This window comes from Chelonia mydas, chromosome 7 (assembly GCF_015237465.2).
Source record: "Chelonia mydas isolate rCheMyd1 chromosome 7, rCheMyd1.pri.v2, whole genome shotgun sequence".
Lineage (NCBI taxonomy): Eukaryota > Metazoa > Chordata > Testudines > Cheloniidae > Chelonia > Chelonia mydas.
Genome location: NC_057853.1, coordinates 92099406 through 92126735, shown reverse-complemented (window position 1 = coordinate 92126735; position 27330 = coordinate 92099406). Strand labels below are relative to the sequence as shown.

The following is a 27330-nucleotide window of genomic DNA, read 5'->3' as shown; positions in this document are numbered from 1 at the left end:
GAAGCAACTCAATTCTTGCCAATGACAGGAAATAAGGTCAAGTAAAGATAACAGGTCTTTGAATTAGAGGTTTTCAAAATATTAGTCTTAGGCCTTCACTGTGGAATTGAATGAGTGGTTCTCTTCAAAATATCCTGATTTTGAAATGCACTTCTTACTAGAGAAACAAACAATATGAAGTAGAGCAACCATCGTATTTTATACCAACTAGTAACTAGCTTTGCTAACTCCAGAAGGCAATGCCCATATAAATAGCAGTGTTGCCAATCGGAATGTAAATAACTTTAATAGTGCAGCTGAGGTTACACACGCAAACCATAAATGGTTGGGTTTTGGACACTGTCATTTACTATATCTTCATATCTCTTCATATTCTAAGGGCCTTCTTTATTTCCATTCTAGGTGTTTCAACTGAATATTAAATTTGGACTATCTCTATATAAATAAGAAAAGGAGTACTTGTGGCACCTTAGAGACTAACAAATTTATTTGAGCATAAGCTTTCGTGAGCTACATCCGATGAAGCTGTAGCTTGTTAGTCTCTAAGGTGCCACAAGTACTCCTTTTCTTTTTGCAAGTACAGACTAACACGGCTGCTACTCTGAAACCTGTCTATAGAAATAGAGGCAAGAAATCATGAAGCATACCAATGTCTTATTATACATTAGGATTATTATTGGACATAATTAAATGTCTGAGAAAATAGTACATTTGTATAACAAAAGGCTGTTGAATACCAAACTTTAATGTAGACTGTATCCCCTTGGGGTTTTTTAAGTTTAATGCACCCCCAGGATTACTGGAAGCTCCTTAGGGCAGGGTAGATTGCGCCTTCCTATTTGGAGTCTGATAATGTAAAGGCTATATTTACAGTTGTAAACTGGTTCTGAGCACATTATGTATCAGATTTGCCTAGCCACTTTCAAATGTCACTAGCTTCAACTGGCTATGATGATAATGCTTGAAAATATAAGAATTTAAATGAGCCATCATGGTTTGTTAGTTAGATAATTAGAGATTGTAAAAAATGATCTCCTCTTGAGCAGATACAATTTTTTGTCATCTCTCAGACCCTTCAAAGATTTATTTTCCTGTCAGTCATTTTTTTGAAAATGCTAATATAAACAAGCATATGTAAGTAAACCACAAGAATGAAATTTAGATACTAGTAAATGCTTATGCTTGGGCACTGTAAAAAGTACCAGTAGGTGACCCTACATATCATATGCTGCATAAGGGGGTGAATTAAACATGATATGGTATGCTCTCTTTTGTTATCTATTTTAACTCTATGTTCTTACTTTAATTGGTTTCAATGTCGATTTAATTCTTTTTTTTTCTTTTTTTGGTGATTTAATATAGTTGTTAGTTGACAATGAGGATCCTTGCAAAACCGAAAAAAAATGCAATATACTGTCTTTTCTATTTGCCTTCTAATAGACAAGAGGCTTCCATGAATTTTTTGTTGACTTAAAAAATTAAACGTAATCAAAACTAAGTTAAATTTAAAATTATTTGTTGCATATGGCATACAGATATATTAAATGGGTAACTTTGCTATATTATGCTATATATAAAATGTAATCTTGCACAATAACATTATTTTTTCAGCAAAATTATTATGTACTTAAATAATATAGCCACATGATACTTCATGCTCAGTTAATAAGTCCATGGGGTATAAGATATACACTGTATGATTTGTTCTATTGTCTGTGTACGTGTTTGTATTTTTTGTGAAATATGTAATATAAGGAATAATACATTATTTTTTAAAAAAGAAGAGAATGTAAGTTCTCGTGTCTCATTTAGCAAGAGAGGGTCAAAATGTTGTCATCTACATGATGGCCATTAACATGTGTTAGGTGCCCCAGAAAAGAGATTTAAACATCCTTTCATATTATCGCTTAATCATAGGCAATTTCCTTGATGCAGGAGTTTCATACCTTTCAAGGTGATGTCAAAATGACCCATCTAAATAGATCAGCTGTAAGACAAGAGGAAAAAAGTTCACACACATGTGTTTTCTTTGCAACGCTCTAGCATCTTCTTTTTAAAGGATGAGAAGTACATTCCCACTTGAAGTTTTGCATTTCAGTGAAAATGTCTTGCCCTTTACTTTTTATGTCTGATTCACCACTACAATACAATTTATGTTATCATGATCATACATGAGCAAAATATTTGTTAACAGTGGAAGTATTGTGTCTGGGCATCAGAAGTCTGGGATATCAATTTATGATTGTTAAAGACAGAAAAGTGATATTGAGATTATAACTATATGGAATATTGCAGTTTATAGAATTTATCTGTAATATGGAAGAGATGTAATATGAAATGAGCTCTGTTTTAAAGGTAGCTGCCATAGAAGCATGATACATAAGAAGCCCTGTATCTGATTTTTTTTAAATCCACACACAACTTTTTAATTAATGGGAACTGACTTTCGGCAGAAATAATCACATTTTAAAAACCCATCTAATTCAGACCTGATCTGGAGAAATGAAAATTATTCCTTTTTTTAGACTGACTAGTAAGTAAAAAAAAAAGAAAAGAAAAAAGAAAGAAAAGGGAAAGACCCTTCCAAAGCCGCAGACCAGATCACTTTATAAAACTGGAGAGATTTCTTCCAGCTGTCAGTCTCTTCCAGTTATTTTTACATGTTCCAGTCTGTGGCCTTGTGGGGGTAGAATTAAAAAAAGATATATGATGCTTTGGAGGCTGCCAGAGCTCACCAGATCACAGTGTAAAGGTTCACTCTCCATCCTTCTCCTCTCCTCCATCTATGACATCCATGGAGTTTGTAGGAGACTCAGTAATGTCCATAGAAATGGAATTTTTTGTGCTGAATTTGGACATCTGAGAAGTACAACATGTATTGGAAAATTTCATATTTATTCACTGTTTAAGGGAATAAACAGTACAATCATGTGTGAAAAGTACCTACCAGAGATTCCCGCCAATTTATGGGCAAGGACACCATTTCCCTGGCCACAATACATTCGTATACACCAGCTCCCCTTTCCCCAACTGAAAAAGAGTGAGCTTGCCAACAATAATACCTTAGTTATCTCTATCTTAAACTATCCCAAAGTACTTTATAAAGGATATACATACAAATTCAGATGAGCTGCAGAGTCTGGAACCCACTCTAGACATTGTCTCCCTCCCTCCCCCCACACCCAAAATCAGGGGTATTGGTTCTCCTCACTGCAGTAGCCCACTGTCAAGTAGGGGTATTGGTTCTCCCCACTGCCACAATAGTAGCCCACTGTCAAGTTCAGATATAAATAGTGCTCACAAACTCCTCAAAGGCCACGGGAGGGGAGCAGTAGATCTAGCATTCAAGTTCAGCCTTATTTGGCCTAAAATCTCTTGCCCCAAATTAAAATGCCCTCTCTCACAGTCTGGTTCCTTTAGTTTTGTGGCGTGAACCAAAATTTGCCCCAGGATTCTACTTTTGAATTAATTTTTTTAAAAATTAGGATTTTTGTTCTATAGTTTACATAGAATAACAAGTTAGAAATCATGGTATCAGTTGTTCAGTTAGAATCTACTTGTACTGATTTTGGATAATGGATTTCTTCAAGTTCATTACAAATGATGTACAGCTTAATGTTGGGTGTGGAATTATGTTCTACTGGTCCTGTATTTTAGCATGTGTGAAAGATTATCTGCCCTTGGTTGGTCTTTTCCTCCACTCTTCATTAACTTTAATAAGTTTAATATTTGGGTCTTTCTACTGTGTGTCAAGTGAGGTCTCTGAGCTAAATTTCTTAAGTGGTGTCTTTTTGTTTTTCTTTTTTTCTTGGCTCCTTAATTTTTATTAATAAAATCAAACTGGTGCCATGTTTTCCTATGTAAGCTATCTTTGAGTTATTTTTTATCCTTAAAATGTTTTTTCTTAGAGTTGGATATTTCCATTAACTCCTATATCCACTTCATTTTAGTCCAAGGGATGGCATCTTTCCAAGGTCTAAATAATTTTTTTGTAACTCTTAGCACTAAAGTTAAATATTGGTATAGGCTTCTGAGATGTTTTGAAGTTCTCGGTAATTCACTGTACCCAGAGATGGATATATTACAGCAAGACAGGCTGAACTATGTCTCCAGCATGAGTACACATAAATCAGTCATTCTTTGTGCACTGTTCACCACCCAACTCCTCCCAAGCAGCAGCTTCTGAGATCCCTCTACATCAGGCACATTGAAGGTGTTCCCAGGTTGTGACCTCCATCACCTAGCATTAGAGAACTTTTCAACCTTTAATGTATTTACCCTCATAAGTCCCCTGTGAGGCATGGAATTGTTGTTATAAAGTATAACTGAGTATGAAAAAACCTAGATATTTCATGGATGATAGGTCTATCAATGGCTATTAGCCAAGATGGTCAGGGATGCGACCTCATATTTGAGGACACTGACATCTGTGATTCTCAGAAGCTGGGAGTGGAAGACAAGGGTGGATCATTCCAGAATTGCCCTGTTCTATACACTCTCCCAGAAGCTCTGGTACTGGCTGCTGTCAGAGACAGGATACTGGGCTAGATGGACCCATGGTCCAACCCAGTACTGCAGTTCTTATGTTATCCAAATTTTATAGATAGGGAAATGAGGCACACAGAAGCTAAGTGACTTGTCCAAGGTCACCCAGAAGTGTGTGATGAAGCAGGTACTTCCTAGGGTACTATGCAAATTACTGGACCATCCTTCTTTGTATAATTAGAAACTGTAAAAAGGCATACCATATATAACTTCCAAAAGCAGCATTTGAACACCTAGAGTTCTGCACATGCAATTTTGGCTGCCCAGGTGTTTGGGTACCCAAAAATCGTGCTCACAGAAAGTCTTGCAACTTTGGTGCACAGATTTGAGGACCTTTAATTTGTCTAATTTTCAGTCTGCATGAGTGCAGTTCCTGCTCTTGCTTTAACCTCATGCTCTTCCTCTACCTACTACAGCAATATTCAAACACAATGAATCATAGAATATCAGGGTTGGAAGGGACCTCAGGAGGTCATCTAGTCCAACCCGCTGCTCAAAGCAGGACCAATCCCCAATTAAATCATCCCAGCCAGGGCTTTGTCAAGCCTGACCTTAAAAACTTCTAAGGAAGGAGATTCTACCACCTCCCTAGGTAACGCATTCCAGTGTTTCACCAGCCTCCTAGTGAAAAAGTTTTTCCTAATATCCAACCTAAACATCCCCCACTGCAACTTGAGACCATTACTCCTTGTCCTGTCCTCTTCCACCACTGAGAATAGTCTAGAACCATCCTCTCTGGAACCACCTCTCAGGTAGTTGAAAGCAGCTATCAAATCCCCCCTCATTCTTCCCTTCTGCAGACTAAACAATCCCAGTTCCCTCAGCCTCTCCTCATAAGTCATGTGTTCCAGACCCCTAATCATTTTTGTTGCCCTTCGCTGGACTCGCTCCAATTTATCCACATCCTTCTTGTAGTGCGGGGCCCAAAACTGGACACAGTACTCTAGATGAGGCCTCACCAATGTCGAATAGAGGGGGATGATTACGTCCCTCGATCTGCTCGCTATACCCCTACTTATACAGCCCAAAATGCCATTGGCCTTCTTGGCAACAAGGGCACATTGCTGACTCATATCCAGCTTCTCGTCCACTGTCACCCCTAGGTCCTTTTCCACAGAACTGCTGCCTAGCCATTCGGTCAGTAGTCTGTAGCGGTGCATTGGGTTCTTCCGTCCTAAGTCCCTGCACTTATCCTTATTGAACCTCATCAGATTTCTTTTGGCCCAATCCTCCAATTTGTCTAGGTCCCTCTGTATCCTATCCCTGCCCTCCAGCGTATCTACCACTCCTCCTTGTTTAGTATCATCCGCAAATTTGCTGAGAGTGCAATCCACACCATCCTCTAGATCATTTATGAAGATATTGAACAAAACCGGCCCCAGGACCGACCCCTGGGGCACTCCACTTGATACCGGCTGCCAACTAGACATGGAGCCATTGATCACCACCCGTTGAGCCCGACAATCTAGCCAACTTTCTATCTACCTTATAGTGCATTCATCCAGCCCATACTTCTTTAACTTGCTGACAAGAATACTGTGGGAGACCGTGTCGAAAGCTTTGCTAAAGTCAAGAAACAATACATCCACTGCTTTCCCTTCATCCACAGAACCAGTAATCTCATCATAGAAGGCGATTAGATTAGTCAGGCATGACCTTCCCTTGGTGAATCCATGCTGACTGTTCCTGATCACTTTCCTCTCATGTGAGTGCTTCAGGATTGATTCTTTGAGGACCTGCTCCATGATTTTTCCAGGGACTGAGGTGAGGCTGACTGGCCTGTAGTTCCCAGGATCCTCCTTCTTCCCTTTTTTAAAGATTGGCACTACATTAGCCTTTTTCCAGTCATCTGGGACTTCCCCCGTTCGCCACGAGTTTTCAAAGATAATGGCCAATGGCTCTGCAATCACAGCCGCCAATTCCTTTAGCACTCTCGAATGCAACTCGTCCGGCCCCATGGACTTGTGCACGTCCAGCTTTTCTAAATAGTCCCTAACCACCTCTTTCTCCACAGAGGGCTGGCCATCTACTCCCCATGCTGTGATGCCCAGCGCAGCAGTCTGGGAGCTGACCTTGTTAGTGAAGACAGAGGCAAAAAAAGCATTGAGTACATTAGCTTTTTCCACATCCTCTGTCACTAGGTTGCCTCCCTCATTCAGTAAGGGGCCCACACGTTCCTTGGCTTTCTTCTTGTTGCCAACATACCTGAAGAAACCCTTCTTGTTACTCTTGACATCTCTTGCTAGCTGCAGCTCCAGGTGTGATTTGGCCCTCCTGATTTCATTCCTACATGCCCGAGCAATGGAAAACTCTTTTAGAAAATCTTGGATCTGAACAATAGGAATGATGTCTCCCACCTGCCACTGTAAATAAATCATGATCCTGGTTTAGAAAATGGAACCAGATTCCTCATCCCCTCTAGCCTGAGTGATATGAAAGGTGCTCTTCTTTTTCTTTCTCAGACGTTTCTGGTTTCCTATTTTAAGACTTCTCCTTAGTTTTGATTGCAAATACCTTCAACATTGTTCTGGAAATAATTCATACTAAATGCACCATCTGCACTGGCAACTGCTGCACCCACTTCTTTGGCCTGTCGTTTATTGTGTGAGTATCTCTCTGCCCATTCTCCGTAATCTTCAAACCTACTCCTCATTGTCAGTAGGGCCCGGATCCACAAAGGGACTTGAGCATCACAAAGGGACACTGAGCATCACAACACCTAACTTTTAGGGGCCTAAAAAAAATCACAGGAATAACACTGTGATCCACAAAGCCTGAGTTGAACACCTAGGTTCCCTGTGCAGTGAATGGGGAGAGATAGGTGCTATAGAAGAACAGTCTGCAAAGTCAGCATGCTAGGTGGGGAGCCAGCCAAGCAAGCCTATGGGAGACACAGATGAGAGCCATGTGTTCTAAGTGCCGCTCCTCTCTCTTAGATAGTGCCCTAGTCTGGGATTGCAGAGAGGTGCCTATCTCTGCTAGCAATCCAAAAACCAGGGGAAGACAGGTGCTCCCCTAGCTAAACTGGGTGCAGGGCATAATCCAGTAAACCTGCTCAGAGACTGCGTAACTCCACACAAAACAGCAGGGGGAAAGGGCCTCCAATATAACCTTTATCCCTGTTAGGGTTAGGGCATTCCTCTGGGACACTGGAGATCACTGGTTCAAGTCCTTGCACTATCTGAGGGGAAGAATCTCTCAGGTGAGTGCTCTAACAACTGAGCTCTGGGATATTGTGATGTGGGTGTCCCTCAGTCTCTTCTTTTGAAATTTGTTCCCCTTTAAATTACATGAAAAATTAAATATTAATTGGACCAGTGAGAATCACCCTGTAGCCTGGGCACTCACCTGAAATGTGTCAGATCCTTGTTCAACTCCTTGCTCATCAGGCAGAGGGGATATTTCAGCTGGTGGTCTGCCACATTCTAGGTGAGTACCCTAGCCACTGGGCTAAGTCTCTTACTTTCTTCCCCCCCCCCACAGCCCTCTGCTGTTTTGTGTGGATTTAGGTGGCCTCTGAGTCTGGCTACTGAATTGGGCCTTGCATGTGACTTAGATGAAGAAACACCGATCTACTCCTGGTGTGCGGATTGCTCTGGGGCTTAAGCAGGAGATAAGCAGTCAGGGGCATACAGTGAAGCAGCAGGCAAGAACATAGGTGCTAAGGGAACTTCTACCGCAAAAACTAAGGCACCAATGAGTTTAGGTGCCTTGAGTATTAGGCAGCAGCCAAGTGGGAGTTTGTGGATCAGAGTAGTACCTAAAAATGGGATTTCGGCACCTAAGCATCTCAATTAAATGCCTGTGAACTTGATACGATGTATATCACTATTTCTATTCTTTCTGTAAGAAGGAAAAATTAGTATGATGGGCACACACTCATCTCCTACACTGAGATGTTGGTTTTTTAAGGCCACATTTTCAAGAAGAAGCATGGGGAAGATGTATGCCCAGTTGTGGGACTGCAGACAAATTGACTATAATTGTGCATGCAAAGGTAGGCACTCGATTTTTTTGAGCATGAACCAGAAATCCACTGAAAACTTAGTCCTCGATGTCAATTTGGTTTGGGGAGTGGATTGGGGGCTCCATTGACGTTAATGACAAAATGCCAGTTGACGTCAACAGGGCCAGGATTTTACCCAAGATGTTTAAATAATTCAGATAAGTTCCCAGACTTTTTTGTAAGCTTGTCCAAACTAAAACCAAACACTTACCATTTTGAAGTTCATCCATTAATTATCTCCTTCCTGTTCTATTACCAGTGGGCAGATTTCTGCTCTATACCTTACTGCAGGATCTAAGTGTTTGTGATTGCTCCCATTCCCCGCACCCCCTTTTGACTACAGATCTTTCATTTTGTTTTATGCAGATTTCAAAGTTACAAAAGTTATATGCAGAATTGAGAACTTGGTTTCATGGATGTCTTTCATAGAATCATAGAATATCAGGGTTGGAAGGGACTTCAGGAGGTCATCTAGTCCAACCCCCTGCTCAAAGCAGGACCAATCCCCAACTAAATCATCCCAGCCAGGGCTTTATCAAGCCTGATCTTAAAAACCTCAAAAGAAGGAGATTCCACCACCTCCTTAGGTAACGCATTCCAGTGCTTCACCACCCTCCTAGTGAAAAAGTTTTTCCTAACATCCAACCTAAACATCCCCCACTGCAACTTGAGACCATTGCTCCTTGTTCTGTCATCTGGTACCACTGAGAACAGTCTAGATCCATCCTCTTTGGAACCCCCTTTCAGGTAGTTGAAAGCAGCTATCAAATCCCCCCTCACTCCTCTCTTCTGCAGACTAAACAATGCCAGTTCCCTCAGCCTCTCCTCATAAGTCATGTGTTCCAGTCCCTTAATCATTTTTGTTGCCCTCCGCTGCACGCTTTCCAGTTTTTCCACATCCTTCTTGTAGTGTGGGGCCCAAAACTGGACACAGTACTCCAGATGAGGCCTCACCAATGTCGAATAGAGGGGAATGATCATGTCCCTCGATCTGCTGGCAATGCCCCTACTTATACAGCCCAAAATGCCGTTAGCTTTCTTGGCAACAAGGTCACACTGTTGACTCATATCCAGCTTCTAGTCCACTGTAACCCACAGGTCCTTTTCTGCAGAACTGCTGCCTAGCCATTCGGTCCCTAGTCTATAGCAATGCATGGGATTCTTCCGTCCTAAGTGCAGGACTCTGCACTTGTCTTTGTTGAACCTCATCAGATTTCTTTTGGCCCAATCCTCTAATTTGTCTAGGTCCCTCTGTATCCTATCCCTATCCTCCAGCGTATCTACCACTCCGCCCAGTTTACTGTCATCTGCAAACTTGCTGAGGGTGCAGTTCACGCCATCCTCCAGATCACTAATGAAGATATTGAACAAAACCGGACCCAGGACTGATCCTTGGGGCACTCCGCTTGATACTGGCTGCCAACTAGACATGGAGCCATTGATCACTACCCATTGAGCCTGACAATCTAGCCAGCTTTCTATCCACCTTATAGTCCATTCATCCAGCCCATACTTCTTTAACTTCCTGCCAAGAATACAGTGGGAGACCATACCAAAAGCTTTGCTAAAGTCAAGGAATAACATGTCCACTTCTTTTCCCTCATCCACAGAGCCAGTTATCTCGTCACAGAAGACAATTAGATTAGTCAGGCATGACTTGCCCTTGGTGAATCCATGCTGACTGTTCCCGATCACTTTCCTCTCCTCTAAGTGCTTCAGAATTGATTCCTTGAGGACCTGCTCCATGACTGAGGTGAGGCTGACTGGACTGTAGTTCCCCGGATCCTCTTCCTTCCCATTTTTAAAGATGGGTACTACATTGGCCTTTTTCCAGCCATCTGGGACCTCCCCCGATTGCCATGAGTTTTCAAAGATAATGGCCAATGGCTCTGCAATCACATCCGCCAACTCCTTTAGCATCCTCGGATGCAGAGCATCCGGCCCCATGGACTTGTGCTCGTTCAGCTTTTCTAAATAGTCCTGAACCACTTCTTTCTCCACAGAGGGCTGGTCACCACCTCCTCCCCATGCTGTGCTGCCCAGTGCAGTAGTCTGGGAGCTGACCTTGTTCGTGAAGACAGAGGCAAAAAAAGCATTGAGTACATTAGCTTTTTCCACATCCTCTGTCACTAGGTTGCCTCCCTCATTCAGTAAGGGGCCCACACTTTCCTTGACTTTCTTGTTGCTAATATACCTGAAGAAACCCTTCTTGTTACTCTTCACATCTCTTGCTAGCTGCAACTCCAAGCATGATTTGGCCTTCCTGATTTCACTTTGGTTCCATAGAGATCATTCTGATTTGGCTCCACTAAGTTCTGCATCCTCACGGGAAAATTTCTTGCCCTCTTAGCAATCCTCTTTCTTGTCTGTTTTGAATGTAGGAGTTTTGTGTGATCTTACCTGTGTACCAGTCTGCATTCTTGTCGTACTCTACTTTTAACATGTGTTTTTGCTCAGTCATTCCCACACGTCCTGGTCTGCACTGTCTTCTTGAACGGTGTTTTATATCATGACAGTAATGGTGGGTAGCTGAGGAAGTTCATCCATCACTAGTGAGTGATAGTATGAAGTCATCCCTATTAGTGGTATCTTCTGGATGTACAATATTTCTGAAAGGCAATAGATCTCTCTACAGGTAAGTGGGGCATCTGGGGAATACCAGCAAGCACCTTGCATGACACATATTCTATCATACACTTATCAACTTTAATTCAATAGAAAACATTGCCAGGCCAGGGAGCAACATATACATTTATGATGAACTTACTGTTTTTATGCCTAACAGCATTGGAGACAGGGTTAAAGAGCTGTTTATGTAATTGGCCCTGAAACACTGCCAAGGTCAGTGTTTGTATGGCTTTTTGACATTTCAATGCCAGTAGTGCAAGAAAACTTGCCCAGGGGCCTACGTAGGGTGTTGTCTGATGGAATTGCTTAATGCAAATGAAGGATGTACTGTAAAACACTGGATGCTAGAAAGTATCTAATCATTTTGGATAAGAGCCGCTCCTTCAACATTTTCACTTCATTTAAGTACAGGCCATGGCAGGAAAACAGCGATGGTTTCACTTTGTCCTGTGACTTTATACTTCAAGCAATTTTTCTTTGTAAATATTGTATAAGGTCTATCTATATTTTACAAGGATATTCTTCTAATTAACTTTTTTTTCTGATAGAGTCCTCAAAAGCTGTCACTTCCATCATGAGCTCATTTAAAACCTATTAATGAGACTATACATATATTAATAGTCTAATATACAATGGATCTAGAGCTATTTAATGGGTAAACAGCAAAGAACATTAAAACTGCTCTGTGTAATAAATAAAAAAGGGGAGTAGAAACTGTTCGGGGAATTGTCACATACAAACTACTCTAAACATCTCATCTGCTTTCTGGCACTAACTCAGCTGAGACCTAGCTACCATGTAAAAAACAGATTAAATTAACATCCATCAAGGTGAAAGATAATTATTGCTTGTGTCAGACAACACCTGTTTTTGCTGCATTCCTCAACTCCGTTAAACTGGAGACATGCTGAAACTTTCCACTGAATTTTACATTTGACAGTTGCCGTAGGCAGTTGTGTCTGTGGAACACCTTCACCTTTGGCTTTGTTTACATTTTTGGGGTAGCTTAAAAATATTCAAACGTTGAACATAACTTTGTAAATCAAAGAGACATTCCAACAGCAAAGTATGTAAATACAATAAATGAGCATTTGTTAGAAAAAGCATTTGCAGTGATTGAAAACTGTAGCAATTGAGAAGTCTTTTGTAGAAGGCTTTTATTTAGGGCTGAATCCTGCCCATCTTACTCGTATGAGTAGGCCTACTGTCTTTAGAGGGGCAGCTCACAAGAATAAAGCAAGGAAGATTTGCCCCTTTGGGCAAAATTCTATCCTCAATTATACCCCATCCAATCCTATTGTCTTTAATGAGACTGCATGAGTCATAAAGGAAGGCCGAATTGGACCTTAGTTTGTAAATTGAGCTGCATTTTGTGTACACAAAGCTTCTTGCTTTGGTTGGGTCAGACAGCTTAGATATAATGGATAAAAATGCATACTATTCCCTGAAAAGGAATGATATATATGAATGCTATGGATTTCATACAGCAGCCGATGGAAACCTTTGATGGTTTCTTTACAGACATGAGATTAAATGATTAGTCCTGCAATTGTGGGGTCAAACAAGGTCCTTTTGATAAGAGATCAGGAAGTCTATGCTGTAAACAGAAAAAAGGTGGAGAGCTTTTACTTAGTCAGTGTCTACTTTGCAAGATACAATTAAAATCTGTTAGGCTAGCACATTAAGGGCCTGATCCAAAGCCTGCTGAAAGCAAAAGCAGCCTTTCTAATGACTTTAATGGGTTTTGGATCCTGCCTCAGAGAAAAGCATTGTGCAACCTTTGAGGCAGATTATGCAAAAGTCTCACCCATAAATGAGGTAGAATAAGGAAAATGTTTTTTAGGAGGGGAAAGACAGACAACATGCTGCACACAGAGCTGAGGCAGACAGAGACTGGAGCTGGGAAGGATTGCAAATGGTGTGGCATGGAACATCCCATTAAAAAAAAAAAACCACCACATGGTAAAATACGTTCAAAAGGTAAATGAAAATTTGCAGAAATGTGCTTCCCAGGAGAGGAACGCTGAGGTCACAGATGTGCTGTTTATTGGGGCAATAGATCCAGAGACAGCACAGCATGCTTCATTGCAAAAGGAGTCAGCAGTTAACAGTGATTGGTATTGGCTGTTTTTAAGGACATAGTACTTCTAACAAACTGGATGCAGGACTGAAAACAAACACAATCAGATGGGGAGATGTGAAAGAGCTAAAATGGGTAAACCAAAGGTCTTAAAGAAACAGGAATTACTGCAAGCTTGTTTAGGAAGCTGAGACACAGGTACAGTACTGTGTAGACACGGCTCTTTGTGAAATCACTTCATGGGAAAGAATCTCTGTTGGGCGCAATCCTGGTCTGTGAAATACTCAGGGCCGGCTCTACAGGTTTGGCTGCCCCAAGCAGTGAAAAAAACTGCCGCTGCGGACGGCAAAAGGAAGAAGCTGCCGTGGATTTGCCGTATCATGCAAGAGTGACATGATCTGTAGGCAAACCAGGCTGCAGAAGCAGCAGTGGTACTGGCCTGGACACAGCTTTCCTTATAGGTTTGAGGAGAGTGAAATGTTACCCTTTACATATAGCATTCACTTGAAAGACCCAATTTATTCAATAGTATATGCCCTGAAACAAAAAGAAAAGGAGGACTTGTGGCACCTTAGAGACTAACAGATTTATTTGAGCATAAGCTTTCGTGAGCTACAGCTCACTCCATCGGATGCAAGTAGCAATACCCAGAGGGTTATTAAAGGAAGAGTAAACAAACTAAAACCAATAGAAGAGCTCAAAGACTAGGTAAACTCAATGGGGTGTGTAACCAAGACCCTCAGGGGAAACTCAGAATATGCATGGATCACAAAGTTCTCAATGAGATTCTAATGCAGGAGCAACATCAGATACTGACAATGGAAGAAACAACTGGTGAGAGGACCAGGATAAGTATTTTACAGAACTGTATGCATCACATGGATTGTAGCAGCTGCAATTAGATGACAAAACTGCTAAGATACATATATTTCACACATCCTTTGGCAACTTTCAACAGTGCTAAATTCATCTCCAGATATTTTCCATCACTGGACTATATATTCAGAGGGGTGGGTAGGGCCCAAATCAACATTGATAATATGGTTAGTCGGGGCAAGACCTCCAAAAAGCATGATTCCAGCGTATAAATAAAGAGAATGCTTTGGAGACAAAGCATCAATATGGGCTGAAGTCAGAGGAGAAAGCTGCCAGTTTGCTGAGCAAAAACGTACCTTCTTTGCAGCTATATTAACTGTTGTATTAATACAGCTGGGCTTCACTATATAAAAGCGGAACAGGAAATGCCAAAATGAGACGATTAAAAAAATATCCTTTGCTTTCAGTATGATAAAATACATCAACATGCTTGTATGGAAGTTGACAGCCACTAAAGGTGGTGGTTTCTTTAATTTTTTTAAATTATTGATTCCTGTGCTTTTAAATATATATGTGCTTAAGGCATGAGCCAGATGCAACAAAAGTTTAATTTTTTTAAAAAAGGCATCTTTAATGACTACAGAAATACAGTAAGTTCCATTGGGGGTGAAGTCAAAGGGGAAGAAACAGAGAATGAATAGCCTCTCTGTAATGGGAAGAACTATTTATTGCTGAGAAACTATTATTCAATCATTGATAGACTATTCAAACACCTCTGAGTACAATTCTAACAAACACGCTATCAATTGCCAAACGGAAAAACCCAGTACTCTGGTCACGTACTAAAACAGCCTTTGTCCTTGAGTTTATAATCATATTATGAGTAGAATGGCATGTCTAAATTTCTGCATGTGTTGACCCTCAGTCCTACATAACACTGTCAGAGTTTGGTAAGAACTCACAGAGGAATAGCATGCATCTTCTCAAAACCTAAGAGGGGCAACAGCCAATTGCAGGTGATTGTAGAAGATGGCATGGGTACAGCCAGAGTCTGATGGTAACCTAGATGGCCCTAAGGAACTGGAGGACTTGAAACAGGCACACCACTGAAATACTACAGAACAAGAGTCACAGAATCAAAGAGGTCATGATGCACTATGGAAATTTCGACTGACTGAATTAATGACACCATATGCTCAAGTGGATGTTAACTTTGGACACTGGTACCCTAAACCTATGAATAATTTAATATAATCCTAAATGATGTCTCCCAAAGGAAAAAAGTACTTTGCCCTTACAACTACTCTTGAGGTTTCTATAATGTCGGAAGCTGCAGACAATAAAGGGAAATGGTGTGTCTTCCATACTCAAAGGCAGAAAACAATAAATATCCATGAGTGCCTGAGAAAGAGAGAGCCCAGTGGGTTGTGTAGACCAGTTTCCCCATCTGGCAAACATTTTCAAGGTTTCAACATTTTTTCCCCATCCCGAATCAGGTTGAAAACTCAATCTCAAATTTGCATGAACCGAGACTACAAAAAATGTTTTGAAGTGGATCTATCACAATGTTTGTTTGCAGAGTTTCAAAATGATTTTTGTTTTGATTTTGACTTTTTAAAATCATTTAAAAAATAAGCTAACTACAATTGTGAAATATTTCAAATGGGAAAAACAAAACATTTATTGTTTCATTTCCAGAACTTTTTTCAATTTTTTTTCAAACTAGGGGGTTTGTTGAAACCAACCCTTCCCCATCAACCATTTATTTCGGTGAACCAGCATTTTCTTACAGTAAAAGGTGCAGTACATCAAACACATAATCATAACAGGTCAGGAACATTTACATAGCTACATATACCACAATCTGTGTTTGTTTCTTAGTCTTTATTGTTTGACTGCTGACTCCTCACTACAGAATTAATCAAGTAAGTGGCAAACCACCCCTATTCCCCTGTCAGTTTCTAAGTTTCCCCTCTTACAACCCCTGTGTGAAAGATACATGGATCAACACAGCAAGCTAACCAGCCATCTTAGGTCTTGATTTGATTGATTCTTATGTAATACGTTGCCAATACTAATCCTACAATACATTAGAGAGAGATGGGAGAGCAGGACCTAAAAGTCAAGGGTCAACTTCCTAAACCTCACAGAGGATTCAGTGTTTCAATCTGGGAATGGCTTTGACATACTGTTCTAAACCTCTGAGAGGAATTACAAGAAGATCTGGAGAATCAAACACATCATGGTCATCCATTACCTGTGAGTGATAAGGCATCAGCCACCTTAGGGTTCCTGGCAACAAAATCCTTCCAAGCCACCATTCAAGCCCAGGTATCTCTCCCTGATCTTGAGATGGGTGCCAGAGGTTGCTTTCTCTGTCTTCAGCTAGGACAAGACCTCCCAGCCCTCAACCCAAAGAAGCTGCCTAATTGCTCCGACTCTGTAGAAGGAAAAGGGAAGCCTCTCTCTTGCACTGCAGCAGTCTTGGTTTAAAAGTGAAAGTGATCTTCATGAAGGCCTAGCATAATAGCTAGGCCACCCTCGAGGACTTCTTAGAAATCATACACTAGGAAGTTAGGTGCACTACGGAAAGTGAGTCAGGTCACTTGCTGGAACTCCCAGATCACCCTTCGAATATGTGTGGGGAGCAGCACAGTGGCAGTGGTCTTGCTTAGCCATTTCTCAAAGACAGAAGTTGAAGGAGCAGCAAGAAAAATTCACCTTAGGGCCCAGAGAGAGAACACCAGTAACATGGCTGAGCTTATTGAGAGAAACAGGGAAGGAGGCAGGAAGGGATAAAGGCTGGCTGCAGGGAGGATGTTCCACAGATTCACAGATGTCCCCACTGTGCAAATGACCTTTTCCCTCAACTTTGAAAAACCTATTAAACTTCAAATCCTGGCTCTGTTGGAGTGGATATGTGGTTCTACACAAATATTTCGTCCAGCTCTATTTGTTTATTTCCATGTTCTGATGTCAGTCTCAAGTCCTGGGTGATTCACTCCCCCACCCCCCATGAGATAAATGAGCCCTCATCTTCACCTTCCTGGAGAAAAACAAAGACTTTTTGGAAAAATATGATATGCCTCATACAAATGCAAATGGCCAGGAATGTCTAGCGTTACATAAGCAGATGGAAGGGATCTAACTGTTTTCCCCAGTGAAGGTAAGGAGATTTATCATGCAGCTCCTGAGGCATGAATTCAACTGTCTCATGAGGATATAGGAGACTGCAATAAATTATCCAGATGTTTGCAGATCTCTGATAACAAAAATATAAATATCTGAGTATAGAAAATGTATCTTGCTTTAACATATGCCCCTAAAGGGAAATGTACAACAGGCCCTTGTCCTTCAGGTGATTGGGAAGCCATTCGTCACCATCTTTTTTCTAGTATTTTACCATATTATGGAGCAGCAGTAGCTAGTGTACATTTAAGATGAAGCTAGGTTCCCCATTATACGTTTGATTATTTTCAGGCCAACTTCTCTCAAAGAAAACCACCTTCCTGAAAGGTTTCAGAGTAACAGCCGTGTTAGTCTGTATTTGCAAAAAGAAAAGGAGTACTTGTGGCACCTTAGAGACTAACCAATTTATTTGAGCATAGGCTTTCGTGAGCTACAGCTCACTTCATCGGATGCATACTGTGGAAAGTGTAGAAGATCTTTTTATATACACACAAAGCATGAAAAAATACCTCCTCCCACCCCACTCTCCTGCTGGTAATAGCTTATCTAAAGTGATCACTCTCCTTACAATGTGTATGATAATCAAGTTGGGCCATTTCCAGCACAAATCCAGGTTTTCTCACCCCGCCCCTCCCCCCAAACCCACTCTCCTGCTGGTAATAGCTTATCTTCTCCTTTTCACCTTCCTGAAATTCCACCAGCCATATCTCATCCTAACAGATTTTTTCTTGGAGTTTGCCTAAAATTAGTGCAGTATGATGGGTGGAAGTGGGGAAAGAGGGATAGATTGGGGGGGGGGGGAGGCAGAAGACACCTAACTAGGTGTAGCTCCAGGGACCCAGGAATACATGCTAGTGGAAAGCTGCTTGCACATAAACTTGAGCCCTAGCATGTAACACTGTACACACAGCATGTCAGATAAATACCTCTTTTCTACAATTCTGCTTGCATGCTGCATCACTAATTGCTAATGAAGTGACTCATAAAGGAGTCTTATAGTATTTAAACTTCTCTGTTAACTTGTTCAAAAATGCCCTGGGTTGTTGGTTTTTTTGGGGGGCAGGGGGAGACAAAAGGGGGTTCTCATGACTCCTAAATGGCTTGACTTATAAGCTCCAACTTTGTTTTATTGGTCTTGCTGAGATAGTCCATTTATTTACTTGTTTATTTAGGGATGGGCATGGAAGGGCTGTAGAAGCAAATTACGAAGATACTGTATACTTACTAAAAGGTTTGTGAAGTGGTGTATGTATCCCAAACTAAGATGTGAGAAAGGTATTAACTGAGTGCTTGTTAGAGCAAAGATATAAATAGTTTGTATTGGAAGGTTAGAAGAGGACCCCTCAGGGGAAGAGGAAGCTGTTGCTCCACCTTCCACCTCCAGCCAAGTAAGGAAAGGGTCTGAAGCTCCTGCGCCCAGACAAAGAAACAAGTGTAGTTATCCCCACTAAGAGGGGTCCCTGAGTGCTGTGGGACACCTGCTCTCCTCAGGTATTTAGTAGCATGTCAAGTGTACCATGACTCAGAGGAAAGTGTTGAAGCTGGTTCAGTTGCTACGCTCTATAGGCTGTAGCACCTAGTTGGCCCCAATATGGATTCAGACACATGGCTCAAACAAGATGATCGTTCACTATGGCTGGCAGTAAAGGTTGCAGATATCCTAGACTCAAGGCCTTACATAGTTACATTTAACAATAGCAGGGGTATTATCTAGGTTGGCTTCTTAAGGGTATCTATAAGATGTTTAGAGCTTCTCAGGCCTAGTATCCGGAGGGTGCTCCTTTTAGTTCGCTTCTCTGTTAGAGTTAGAGGTAATTAGGGAGGAGGAGCCAGAGTCCATTTCTGTGGTACATCTTGCTGTGGGCCTCTCTACGCTATAATGTTGCACAAATACAGCAGCTCCCACCAGCAGGCTGCTGCCTGCCTGCTTCGTTAAGTATCTAAATAGGAAGTCAGCTACCCAGCCCCTAAAGCACCATATTTCATAAACTAACTGCCCTATCATTTGAGTACCTTTTGTGAAGTGCAGAGTGCCCTCAACTGCCACTGAAGACAATATTAGAAGACTTTGTGACTCTTAATTGCAGGTATAAAGCATTTAGTTGTCTGACTACTTGATTTGCACCTCACATTAGCTGGGTCTGCAACTGACTGTAGGTTCAAAATTAGAGTTCCTGCCTAAAAATCAAGGCTTGTAACGCTCTCTGCATCTGTAAAACCTGTTAATGCACATGATAAGGAATGGAGTGACAGTCTTTGGCAGCAGCCCCAGAAAGTGTAAAGCCTAGTTAATGTAGTGCGAGGAATTCCCTAGTGGGTCAGACCTGTTAATGCTTTGTCTGTGCACATCTGAGGGTCAAAGCGTGTTTCAGTAAATGCAGTGTAAAGTAGACAAGCTGGATCAAACCCTTTCCTTTATAATTGATTATAAATGTCTGGTTAAGGATGTGCCATCTCCTCCTCCTCCTTACATCACCATAGAGGGAAATGGAATAGGGCCTAACAAGGCCTCTACACCATCCCATAATCCTCTTCTCTACCTTTTTGTTTTTTTTTACATGTGGTTGCAGATCTTTGATGGGGGAAAGGAGGAGGCCTGGAAGGATGATCATATTCCAAACTCAAGGTCTCTTTCTTGAGAAGAACCATGTGAGCTCCTATACTTTCCATGCTTTGTCTATACGTGGTGGCCTTGCAAACCCATTCTCCATACCCAAATTTACAGAGGACAACTGACTTGCTTTCTGTCTTTTTTTGTGTCTTTCAGGGCTGTCCAATGAGCCTGCTACTCTGACCCATTGAGGGAGAATCATCTCAGGATGAGTGGCTGGCTCCATCATTCTAGAGCAAAACATCTCATTAACATATCTCCAATGGGTCCTGTTACGCTGAAATTTAAGAGGCACCAGAGGGAGAAATTCCTTTCTCTAACCCTGCAACTGCAAGAAGCTCTAATCTCTTGGGAATGGATGAAGGGAGAGAGGATTTTAGAAACAAAACCTAGTAAAAAAAAAATAAGTAGGTTTTAAAAAATGCAAACATAGAAATGCTCTTTGGTATTAGCAAGATGACAGCTTTACTAAGAAGGGGGAAAGCCTGGCTTATGTCCTTAAACTGCTTAAGCATTTTCTGGAATCCACAAACTATCTTGACATCACACTCCAGCTAAATAAAAGCAAAAAATAACCTACAATCCTCATTAGTTTATGTAATAGTCTGGGGATGGTGCTACTATGCTAATTTTACTAGTGACTATCACTGCTGAATGTGATTAATCTAATCCTAGCTCTAGTCCAGTTATTTTACTATCTAAGAATGATTATTAGATTATTTTTAAAACTTTTGTGTGTGTGGAGGGAAACTGAACTATTCCATTCTTAGTTGGGGTACTGATTTGTATGCTATATGATTGACTTCTCAAATGACCCTTCCCTAGGAATAAAAACTATTTTAGTGCTTCATCAGCAATACTTTAAAGTCCACTTTTTTTTTTTAGGTTTCAGAGTAGCAGCCATGTTAGTCTGTACTCGCAAAAAGAAAAGGAGTACTTGTGGCACCTTAGAGACTAACCAATTTATTTGAGCATAAGCTTTCGTGAGCTACAGCTCACTTCATCGGATGCATTCAGTGGAAAATACAGTGAGGAGATTTATATACACACAGAACATGAAAAAATGGGTGTTGTCATACACACTGTAAGGAGAGTGATCACTTAAGACATTTGAATCACTGCATGTCAAGTGACAAACACTTCTTATCTCATCAAAGATTCTTATCGCCTATACTTGCTAGTGAGTTAAGAAATAGGTCATGAACTTGAATTGAAGTACATCTAATAAGGTCATAATAACAACGTAAAAAACCGTTGTAATGCTGCAGTAGTTTTATAGAGTTGAGCAGGAAGAGATACAATAAGGAAGAAGTGGAGAAACTAACAAATGTGTCACTTTTGCTATTGAATCTTTAATCACCGTAGGGAGGAGAGCAGTGACCACAGTCCTGGTTTGTCATGCTGTGTGGTTATGGTGAACATTCACATACAAACAGGCTGAGCTTTGGGGAAAGGAAAGAGACTGCAACAAGAATCTTAAACGTGGTGTTATTAAAGAAATCCCTTTCTAACATAGGTCAGGAATGCAGATGACAATGCATTTTTTTTGGACAATAAACAACCCAACCCTATGTAAAAATTTCCCTCCTCCTCACATGATAAGAAGAATCCCACAGCAACATAAGAAAATAGAATTGCAATGAAGGCAGCTCAGTGAATTCTGTGTGCACTGGTAAAAAAGTCACTATCTGTGAACTCCCAGCCCTGAAGCATTTGAAATAAGATAGGAAGCTTCAGTCTTGTCACAAATCCTGCTACAACTTGTCCTGGGGAAGCCTTCATAATGGGGTCAGGTAAAGTTCAATGAACTACCATACCAGCACTATTTCAGAAATGCTAAGGTGCTCTTTCCACTGATTTCCCCACTCTCTCTGCCTGTGATTAAACTGGTAGTTTTTACAACATCAATAAAGAACTTTCCTACCCAATTGCCCTAGACAAAGGCCTGAAAGCTAGGTTTAAACTATGAAAACTTTGTGTTAGGTTCATTTAGATTGTTTTGCTGTGTCAAATACTCACTTGAGTTCAAAAGTTCAGTTGAACCATGAACTTTGTCATTTCACAGCAGGCAGTTCTACAAATATAACCCCAAAGTGAAATAACATACAATATTTAAGGTGCACTTCTTGTTTTGTATGGAATATACTTGGAGCTCTGTTTTCATAAAGTTTTTATTTAATTTTCAAAAAAACCTTTAACATATCAAAAGATGGGGGGGGGGGAACAAACACAATTAAACCAAATAATTCCTTGATCCCTGACCTTTTTGGCTTTCAAACCAACACATATTCAGTGACTAATCATTAGTGCACAAGTTAAACCCAGCTAATCTTTTTAATAAATTGTGAAGTCTTCTGTCTCATGGTTTCAGTGATGGCTTTTCTCTCTGTCTGGAACAGTGCAGAATATCAAAACAAATGGGCCATGGCTTTATATATTTGTTTAAAGTTTGAATTAATGTGCTCTCATGATACAGTCTTGAGTTGAGTAGGTTATACAAGCGTATGTGGAGCATACGATGATTAGGAATGAAAATATATTGATGCAGTTTTCATCTACTAACTGGATAATAAGTAAATAATAAAATGCTGTTTTTAAAATGTGGAAATTTACCAGCCTCAAAAGCAAACAGGCAAAATAGATTTTGTTAGGTACAATGTGACTACTTTTTGCCATCCATAAACTCCTCCCAGCAGTATTGTCAATTCTTTGTATCAGGAACAAGTAGTATCTGCTCCCTCATTTACATCTTGAATCTGAGACAGCACATATACATGACAGGATTGTCAACCTCAAGCATTCAAAATCTTGGGTTAGTCCTCAAAAAACATAAGATAGGCCTAAAAATCAGGATATATATATTTTTAAATAATACATTTTAGGGGGGTTTATTTGCTTTATAGTTTTTGAGCCCTTAGGGTTCATGTTTTCAAACTTTTCTCCACGATCATGAAGGCTAGAAATTCATTTTTTGAGATTCTCACATAATCACAGGACTCCAGGAGCAGGGTCTTTAAGAAAAATACCAATAACATGAGACTTGTGATAAAATTGCAAGAATTAGCAACACTGTGTACAAAGTACATGTTGTTTATCACTTCTATAAACAGTCCATTTTAGAAATGGAATTGCTCAAAGCCGTTTTGCTATATTAAGTGATAAGGGCCAGATGTAAATAAAATCCACAGATTAGATGAGAAGAGAGGAGTCCTGTTTTCCGTGGACACCAATGAAAAGGAAAGGAGGGAATGCCAAGTATGGTGGAGGTCCTCAGTAGTTTTATAGGTTTACTAACACCCAGATGTAATTTTTTCAAGGAGAGTCTCTCAAAGGTTAAGTGAAGTACCCTAAGTGAAGAAATACTCATTACATGTAATAGTTTGTTGCATGGCTTGCCTGCTATTTAGCACCTCCACATAGTCATGCTGTGGACTATTATGGTACCTCCGCCCACAGCACCATTTACAACCATTATGTATTCCAGAACTCCTGAAAGAGACAACGCTTGGTACCCAGCTCTGTTACTCAAGCAGGAGCTTTTAGCTAATTTCTAAATGCAAAGCACTATACTGTGGGATTATGGATCTGGGAGGAGAAGTTGAGCCTGTAGAGTACAGCTCATACATTGCAATACTTGTGGCTTCCTGCCAGCACTGGGTAGAAAGCATTGTATATTGCACTGGTTCAGCCAGAAAGACTTGAGTGAAAGACCTGACCCAAGATATGATGGTTCATTTACAGCCAATGCTTGTACATTGCTGGGATGTGGGGGCCAGAACAGCACAAAAAGGCTCTAAAAGCTCTGGATCTGGCTAGGGGAGGCTGTCTTCTGAAGACCCTAGCAAGTCCTTGAGCAGGGAGAATGCTTGGGGTGGGATTGCAGTTGCAGTGCTGCAGAGATTCCAGGCTGCCTCCTGTAATTTAGACAGGCCCCCTTCTTGTAACTTTCCACTGGAGGGGGAGGGGGTCAAGGCTGGGAAACAAAGGATTCCCACCTTATGTAAATCCTATTTAAGGGGCGGGGAGGAAGGCAAAAGGGACTCCTCCTCTCCATGGCCTGTCTGCCCAAGAAGAAAGACTGCTAAAGCCACCTGAAGTGAAGGCAAGGGGGGCTGTCCAGACTGATACAGGAGTCCAGTCCGAAAAGAAATATAACTGGAACTCTGAATCACAGAAACTTTGTAACCTGGCTAAAATAATATTTAGGGTAAGAACTTGTATTTTGTAAGGTGTTTCTTAAGTATATTGAGCTTAGCTTGCATACTTTGTTTTATTTGCTCAGTAATCTGCTGTGTTCTGACTGTTATCTCTTATATTCACTTAAAATTCACCTTTTGTAGTTAATAAACATATTGCTTGTTTATATTATAACCCAGTTTATGTAATTTCTAACTGGGCGGGGGTAAAAAGTTGTGCATATCTCCCTCCACATTGAGGGAGGGAGAGAATTTCATAAGACGTTTGGGTTTGTACCCCTTAAAGGGAGTGGGCACGTGAGTGCTGGGGGAGCCCTCTCACACAGAGCTGACTTCAGTCTGTGTCTGCAGCGGGATGAGGCCCTACCTGTGTGTGTGTGTGTGTGCTGCAAGAGGCCAGAGAGCCTAATCCAGCAAAGCAGTAAAAGGCTGATTGAGCAGTGGAGGCTCAATTAAACCCCAGCACATCAGGTTACACCCCAAAGGGCACAAACCCATCACAATAGTGTTTCTTATATTTTATATGAATATTAGAATCACAAGAAAATTAGATCATATCATTATATTATTGTTATTATATGTCTTTCCTAGTGCCGACAATGTATCAGGCACAAAAGCCCATTGCCTGCCCCATGGATTTTGTTCAGTTAGACTCCTGAAAGGCTGCAAATGTACTCAAACCTCTTGAGTCTGCAAACTTTGCCTGGAAACCATGCAAGCAGAAGCTTCCTTAGGAGATTTCTGGTATTTTTTGTTACTGGCACTCTTGGACATAGCCAGAGACCAGCCTTTCCAATGGTATTTTAGTCTTTTTGGCTCTGCTCCCTAGGGATGTAAGAACAAAAAATAATGAGAACTATTTCCGATCTTTCAGAAAGGATCCTTTTAGATTTATAAAAACATTAATCGCGTGATTAATCGCACTGTTAAACAATTATAGAATGCCATTTATTTAAATATTTTTGGATGTTTTCTACATTTTCAAATATATTAATTTTAATTACAACACAGAATACAAAGTGTACAGGGCTCACTTTATATTTATTTTTTATTACAAATATTTGCACTGTAAAAAACAAAAGAAATAGTATATTTCAATTCACCTAATACAAGTACTGTAGTGCAATCTCTTTATAATGAAAGTTGAACTTACAAATGTAGAATTATGTACAAAAAATAACTGCATCAAAAAATAAAACAATGTAAAACTTTAGCGCCTACAAGTTGACTCAGTTCTACTTCTTGTTCAGCCAATTGCTAAGACAAACAAGTTTGTTTACATTTACGGGAGATAATGCTGACTGCTTCTTATTTACAATGTCACCTGAAAGTGAGAACAGGCATTTGCATGGCACTTTTGTAGCTGGTGTTGCAAGGTATTTACTTGCCAGATATGCTAAACATTCATATGTCCCTTCATGCTTTGGCCACCATTCCAGAGGACATGCTTCCGTGCTGATGATGCTAGTTAAAAAAATAATGCATTAATTAAATTTGTGACTGAACTCCTTGGGGGAGAATTGTATGTCTCCTGTTCTGTTTTACTCACATTCTGCCATATATTTCATGTTATAGCAGTCTCGGGTGATGACCCAGCAATATTCATTTTAAGAACACTTTCACAGCAGATTTGACAAAATGCAAAGAAAGTACCAATGTAAGATTTCTAAGGATAGACATAGCACTCAACCCAAGGTTTAAGAATCTGAAATGCCTTCCAAAATCTGAGAGGGATGAGGTGTGGAGAATGCTTTCAGATGTCTTAAAAGAGCAACACTCCGATGTGGAAACTACAGAACCTGAATCACCAAAAAAGAAAATCAACCTTCTGCTGGTGGCATCTGACTCAGATCATGTAAATGAACATGTGTTGGTCCACTCTGCTTTGGATTGTTATCGAACAGAATCTGTCATCAGCATGGATGCATGTCTTCTGGAATGGTCTTCTTGAAACATGAAGGGACATATGAATCTTTAGTGCATCTGGCACGTAAATATCTTGCGAGGCCAGCTACAACAATGCCATGCAAACGCCTGTTCTCACTTTCAGGTGACATTGTAAACAAGACATGGGCAGCATTATCTCCTGCAAATTGTAACCAAACTCGTTTGTCTGAGCGATTGGCTGAACAAGAAGGACTGAGTGGTCTTGTAGGCTCTAAAGTTTTACATTGTTTTGTTTTTGAGTGCAGTTATGTAACAAAAAAAATCTACATTTGTAAGTTGCACTTTCATGATAAAGAGATTGCACTACAGTACTTGTAGGAGGAGAATTGAAAAATATAATTTCTTTTGTTTATCGTTTTTAGAGTGCAAATATTAGTAATCAAAAATAATAATGTGAGCACTGTACACTTTGTATTCTGTGTTCTAATAGAAATCAATGTATTTGAAAATGTAGAAAAACATCCAAAAATATTTAATAAATGTCAATTGGTATTCTATTGTTTAACAGTGTGATTAATCACAGTTAATTTTTTTGAGTTAATCACATGAGTTAACTGCGATTAATCAACAGCCCTAATAAAAATGTTTAAAAACAATTTTATGGCGGGGGAAGGATGGAAAATTTGCACATTTTTTTCCAAACCGATTCACCCATTACTAATTCAGGGTCTGTTCCCAGCACCCAAACAGTCTTTACATAGCCACACAGGTTGTTAGGTCTTTCTGCTTGTAAAATGCAGTTTATTAACTTAAAGGAAAGGTCCCCCATTCTCTCTTTTTGATGAAAATTAAATAAAATAATTAATCTGGAGACTGACACAGAATCAAAACTGAAGTCAGTTTGAGGAGCTAAAACTGCAATGGATGCCTACCAAAGAGACCACATGTACTATAGTCTCTGAAATAGATGGCAAGTACAAGGATGTCATGGTCCTCTGACCATTGAGGAGTTTGACTAACATAGTACTACTAGAAACAGAGAGTGCTTCCAGAAGCCAGCAGTGAGCAAGATAAATCACATCCTACCAAGAGGCAATGAAACCAGGGAGTGGCAGTGCTCTGCCAGCTTGTGTAAAAACTAACCATAGAGATCATTTCTATTTCTTCATGGCTCCAGGGGAACCCACATCACCAGCACTGTGGTATTTTTTCCACTAGATGACACCTGCCAAGTGTTTGCATTTTAAGTTGCATTACTGTCAAACAGACGCGGTTAAATATTAAGGCATCTGGTCTTGCAGCATTGTTTGAAAGGGTGACTGTAAGTAGACTAATGATAAACACAATGAAAAAAGGGTGAGAGGAGTATTTA

The 27330-nt window shown here is 40.5% G+C and overlaps 1 long non-coding RNA gene across 1 annotated transcript in view; it reads left to right on the top strand.

The window, feature by feature from the left end:
- The window catches only part of LOC122466719, a 30277-nt gene extending 9627 nt beyond the window's left edge, over positions 1 to 20650 (top strand). The window contains exons 3-5 of the long non-coding RNA XR_006292459.1: positions 18437 to 18495; positions 19835 to 19913; positions 20032 to 20650. This is a non-coding gene — a long non-coding RNA (uncharacterized LOC122466719). The remainder of the gene's footprint in view (positions 1 to 18436; positions 18496 to 19834; positions 19914 to 20031) is intronic.
- The last annotated feature ends 6680 nt before the right edge of the window (positions 20651 to 27330 follow it).